Below are 5,993 nucleotides of genomic sequence, written 5' to 3' on the forward strand. Positions count from 1 at the left end.
CAGGTAACGCTACTCCAGTTGTTTCAAAGAATTCTGATTGTGATGCTGCTAACCTTTGGCATATGCGTCTTGGACATATGAGTGAACTTGGTTTAGCAGAGTTAAACAAGAGAGGTCTTCTTGATGGATATGAACCTGGTAAATTGAAATTTTGTGAGCACTGTATCTTCGGCAAGCACAGGAGGCGGCCGCGAAGGCCAACCGTTTCCGCAAGGAAGTGAAGAGGCCGCCACTGGTCTCTGCGTAAGTGTTTCTGCCTTTGTCTTGTTTTCCTTTGGTGAATCTTGTCCGAGTTTTCTTTTACACTCCCTTCTTGCTTCAGGGCTCCCCTTACCCTTGAGAGGGTCACCGCCCCCTCCGTCATGGGGTCGGTAGAGACGTCCGCCAACACTCGGCGGATTGACCCCGCTGCCGACCTCCGGGAGGCGATGGAGCGAAACGCGCAGGAGAGGCGCGATGAGGAGGAGGCCGACCGCCTGGAGAAGGTGGAGGCTGAGAAGGCGGCGGCCTCCGCCCAGAAAAAGCTGGAAGAGGCCGAAGCCACCATTACAGCAAGGCGGCGAGCCGAGGAGGCCGTGCACCGCCAATCGGCATTGCTCGTCATCCCTCTGACCTCCGCACCGCCGCCCCCGGAGTTCACGGGGCAGACTAGAGAAGCCGGCACCAAGAATCCCATCATGGAGAGGGAAAGCGGCGAGGCCTCCATGTCGGACACGCTCGTTCCGCCACCGCCGCCTCCGCCGCCGTCTGGAACCGCGCGTGGTAAACAGCCGGCGGGCCCGCCGGTGCCGCCGGCTGAGGATGAGGCCGTGGCGACGCTGCTCCTTCAAGTCGTCTCGCCAGCGCGCTGCCATCTTGAGAAGGCGACTTCGGCGCCGCGACCCTTGGAGACCGGTGCCGCCAGCTCGGCCATCCCTGACGCCGAGGCGACGAGCGCCGCGCCCGTTGGGTGGGTGCGCGGAGGCGGCACAGGTCCGCTGAACCAGGCGCTTCTGGACGTCCAGGCAAAGCTGCGTGTCGAGGGCGACGCCCTCCAGAACTGCACCAAGGCGCATCTGGCATCGCGAGCGACCGTCCGAGTATGCTTTCCTCTTTTGATTCGTGTTTTTCTTGTTCTTCTCTGTGGGGGCGCGCCAGCGCACCCACTGGGTGTAGTTCCCGAATTTCGGGCCGGCTGCTGAGCAGGCGGTTCGGAACTCCCTCTTGGCGAGTTCCAAATATTTATCTTTGTCTGAAATGCTTATTACAGGAGTATCACAACCTCCGCGTCACTGCCTTCAACCGCAATGTTGAGGAGCTGGGCAAGCGGACTGCCGACTTGTCAGAGAGCCGGAGTGAGTCCTTCTTCTTTTTCGCGGGGGCGCGCTGGCGCGCCCGCGGGCTGTAGTCCCCGAGATTCGGGCCGACTGCCGAGCAGTCGGGCCAGATCTTCCTGGCGACCTCCTTTGCTGACGACTTAACGTCTCTTTCTTTTGTTCTTCTTCTTCTTTGCGGGGGCGCGCCAGTGCACCCGCGAGCTGTAGTCCCCGAGATTCGGGCTGACTGCTGACCAGTCGGGCCGGATCTTCCCGGCGACCTTCTTTGCTGACGACTTAACGTCTCCTTCCTTGTTCTTCAGGGGCCAACGCCACTCTTAAGGAGCAGCTGGGCGAGGCCAACACTGCCTTGCGCGTCAAGGGGGAGGAGTGCGGCAAGCTTGCCGCAGAGCGCGACCTGCTGGCTGCGCAGCTGGCCGAGCAGAGGGAGCTACTCAAGAAGGCGCAGGACGAGGCCGAGAAGAAAGAGGCTGCTCTCCTGGCCGAGTTCGAAAGCGAGCACTCCTCCTGGACTGACAAGGAGGCGCTGCTGACCTCCAGTTTCCATGAGATCGAAGACATCGTCGACGGTGAGTTTCTTTTCTTCCTTTCCTTCTTTGAACTTCCAACTATGGGTCGGGCTGACTTCTGATTTTGACTTGCTTCTTTTTTGTCTTGGCAGACTTCTTCCCTGGCCACTCGCAGGCGGTCACACAGGCCATCGAGGCTGATCGCGAGGCACGGAGGGCAAATGGCGCGGAGATCACTGCTAACGCCCCCCTGACCATCAACGAGCAGCTTCTGCGTATCGAGGCCCGTCTTCGTCCAGCCCATCGGTTAATGCGCCGGCTTCAGTGTGCCGGCGCCCAGGCGGTTGCTGCTCTGTGGCCAGACATGCCGGTTCTGCGCACTGCCAGTCGGACTGCCGACTGGCTGGAGGTCGCAGCTGGCCGTCTGGAGGCCTGGAAGGGTTCCTCGGCCCGGGCCGGAGCGCGTCGGGCCTTGGAATTCGTCAAGGCATGGTATCCAGGGCTGGACCTGGACCGGCTGGCCGAGTTCCGGTCAGAGGCCCAGGCAGAGCTGGTGGCTGTGGAGGGCGCCCTCGTCGAGCGTGCGGCGGAGATTGCCGACTACACAAATACCAGCGTCTTCGTCCCTGAGCGGGCTGCAGGCGGCGAGGAGGTGCCGCCAGAGTGGTTTGGGATGAACCCGGACTACAACGAGGACTCGGCGGAGGTGATTGGCTCCAGCACCGAGGAGGAAGGCGAGGCGGAGGATGACGGCAAGACGGAGGCGCCAGAAGACGAAGCGGGCGACCAGCCTCAGCTCGACCGCGCCCCCAGCAATGAGCCGCGTCCGACCGGGCCGGCTGCCACTGGTGACGATCAAGCCAAGACTACCCAGTCGGCCGCCCCGGCGCCTGACACCGCCGTCTCCTCCGATCCTCCGAACCCGTCTGCCGCTCCCTAGGCTGCCGTCTTGCCTTTATTTTATCTGCTTTAATAGTCTTTGAAGAACTTGTTAATTTGCACAATTCCACCCGCGGGGTGTATTTTGAACTTCTGTTTGAAGATTCGACCAAGGGCCTATGCTATGTAAATATTAATCTGAATTCTATCTTTTCTTGCTCATTGCTCCTTTTGCTTTTTGCTTTACCGCCTTCCCCTAGTCACTGCCTTGTCAGCCGAACAACTGCTCCACGAACTGCCGCTGGAACAAATGTCTGGCTACTTTGGGGAAGGCAAGTACTTGCCATTCATTGGAGCCTTTTAAACAAGTTGGATAGAAAGCGGCAAGCTGACTACTCACGAGTCGGCTTTGCGAAAAGGGGCTGGGAGCCGGCTTAAGCTATGTTAATGCTTTTAGGTCCTTAGCCATTTTTCGTGTGGGCGCCCATTCATCCTTACTCCTGCCCGCCAAACAGTCGCTCTGCGAGCTGCGGCTTCTGGCAGGAGACGGCTTAGGCACCGCACACTACTTGTCCGACTTCAGGAAGCATTTCATAGCGCAAGACGGCGAGTCCCCGGGCCGACTAGTCAAACCCGGTGCCAAGCGGCGTAGCAAAGAGTAGCATACTCGAAGGCATAATTCTTATCATACAGATAACAAAAAGGGGCAGTCCCCGAGCTCGTCTCGGGGGGCCCGAAGTCTCGGTACTTTAATATAGAGGGGTAGCATGGTACATACTGCATCAACTGAAAAATCTTCGGAGGAGATTTGCATTCCATGGCCGTTCCGACTCTTTGCCGGAGTCGTCTTTCTTGTGTGCTCGGGGCTTCTGAGCGTCGATCAAGTAGTAGGAGTCGTTGCCCAGCACTTTGCTGATAATGAAGGGGCCTTCCCAAGGTGCCGACAACTTGTGCTAGCCGGCTGTCCGCTGGATCAGTCGGAGCACAAGGTCGCCTTCTTGGAAAGATCTCGGCCTGACCTTACTATTGTAGTACCGGCGCAGGCTCTGCTGGTAGATGCTGGACCGGCTGAGTGCCAACAGCCGGCCCTCTTCCAGCAGATGGACGCCGTCTTGACGTGCTTCTTATGCTTCCTCCTCGGTGTACATGGTGACTCGCGGGGAGTCGAACTCTATGTCTGTTGGGATGACGGCTTCAGCACCGTAGACGAGGAAGAAAGGCGTGAAGCCAGTTGACTTGTTTGGAGTCATGCGCAGACTCCAGAGGACGGCCGGCAGCTCCTCAAGCCAATAGCTGGCCGAACGCTCCAATGGTTCGACCAGTCGAGGCTTGATGCCATATAGGATGAGGCTGTTTGCTTGCTCCACCTGGCCGTTTGAGTGCGGATGGGCAACGGACGCTAAGTCCAGTCGGATGCCCTACGTCGCGCAGAAATGGGCCAAGGCGCCTTTGGCAAAATTTGTGCCATTGTCGGTGATGATGCTGTGTGGGATGCCGTACCGAGTCGTGATGTCGGCGATGAAAGTCACTGCAGTCGGACCATTCAACTTCTTGATGGGCCTTGCTTCTATCCACTTGGTGAACTTGTCCAGCGCGACAAGCAGATGAGTTAGGCCGCCTCGTGCCATCTTGAATGGTCCCACCATGTCCAAGCCCCAAACCACAAAGGGCCAAGCAATGGGAATAGTCTTGAGCGCGGAAGCTGGCTGATGTGGCTTGGAGCAGAACATCTGGCACCCTTTGCACTTTTGGACTAATTCTTTGGCCTCTTCTAGGGCAGTTGACCAGAAGAATCCGTGCCAGAAGGCTTTGGCGACGAGTGCTCTTGAAGCTGCATGGTGGCCGCACTCGCCTTCATGGATGTCTCTGAGAATTGCTTGGCCTTGTTCTGCCTCGACGCAGCATTGGTAGACACCAGTGACGTTGCGCCTGACTAGCTCTTTGTTGACTATGGTGTAGGCTGCCGCTCGGCGTTGTACTTGCCGAGCCAAGGTTTCATCAATTGGCAGTTCTTTGCTCACCAGGAACTTGAGGATGGGCTGTGCCCATGAGGGTGCTGCTATTTCTTCGACTACCAGTACTGCGACTTGGACGAGGGCGGCTGGGCTAGGAGGCGGCGGGTTGGAGTCCGCAGCCGCTTGCAGGATTGACGAAGTCCCCATACCGACTGGAGCAGTCCCCGGGCCGAGTTCTGGAGTCTTTGGTCTGGCCACCGCAGTCCCCGGGCCGAGTTCTGAAGTCCCCGGGCCGGCTTTGACTGCGGCACTCTTGGAGTCGGATTTGACTTCTTCCGGTGGGGCCGGCACAAAGATGGAGTCTGATTCTAGTGAAGGCTTGATAGACGGCTTGAGGAGGCGCCGAAGGGCGACGCCAGATGGTATTGCTTGGTGGGTGGAGCCGACTCGTGCGAGGGCGTCTGCTTGGTCGTTGTCATTTCATGGCACGTGAAGGAACTCGCACCCCTCGAAGTATCCGCTGAGTTGCTGAACCAGGAAGCGGTAGCTCGCCATGTTTGCATCTTTGGCGTCCCAGTCGCCAGATGACTACTGGACTACCAAATCGGAGTCGCCATAGCACAGGATCCGGCGGATGCCAAGTTCTTTGGCAAGCCGGAGCCCGTGAATGAGCGCCTCGTATTCGGCGACGTTGTTGGAGGCGGCGAAATGGATCTGCAGCGCATACTTGAGCTTGTCGCCTTTAGGGAAGGTGAGGACGACGCCGGCTCCCAAGCCAGTGCGCATCTTGGAGCCATTGAAATGCATCCGCCAATGGGTGGAGTCGGGCGCTAGTGGCAGGTACTGGGTCTCGGCCCAGTCGACAAGGAAGTCGGCCAGTGCTTGCGACTTGATGGCGGTGCGGGGCTGGTAGTAGATGGTGTAGGGAGCCAAGTCTATGGCCCATTTGGCCACTCTGCCCGAAGCATCTCGGCTTCCAATGATCTCGGCCAGTGGAGCTGTGCAGACCATAGTGATTGGATGCTCTTGAAAGTAAGGCTTCAACTTCTTGGTGGCAAAGTGCACGCCGTAGCACATCTTCTGGTAGTGAGGGTAGTTCTGCTTGGAGGTCGACAGTACCTCGCTCAGGTAATATACCGGTCTCTAGACAGCGAGCGCCTTGCCTTCCTCCTTGCGTTCAACCACGATGACGGTGCTGACTACCCGGCTGGTGGCGGCAATGTATAGGAGCATATGCTCTTTAGGAGTCGGAGCCGCCAGCACAGGGGGAGTAGTCAATATCTTCTTCAACTGGAGAAATGCTTCGTCTACCTTGTGGTTCCACTCGAAAAAGG

The sequence above is a fragment of the Triticum aestivum genome, chromosome 6B, assembly GCF_018294505.1.
Source record: "Triticum aestivum cultivar Chinese Spring chromosome 6B, IWGSC CS RefSeq v2.1, whole genome shotgun sequence".
NCBI lineage: Eukaryota > Viridiplantae > Streptophyta > Magnoliopsida > Poales > Poaceae > Triticum > Triticum aestivum.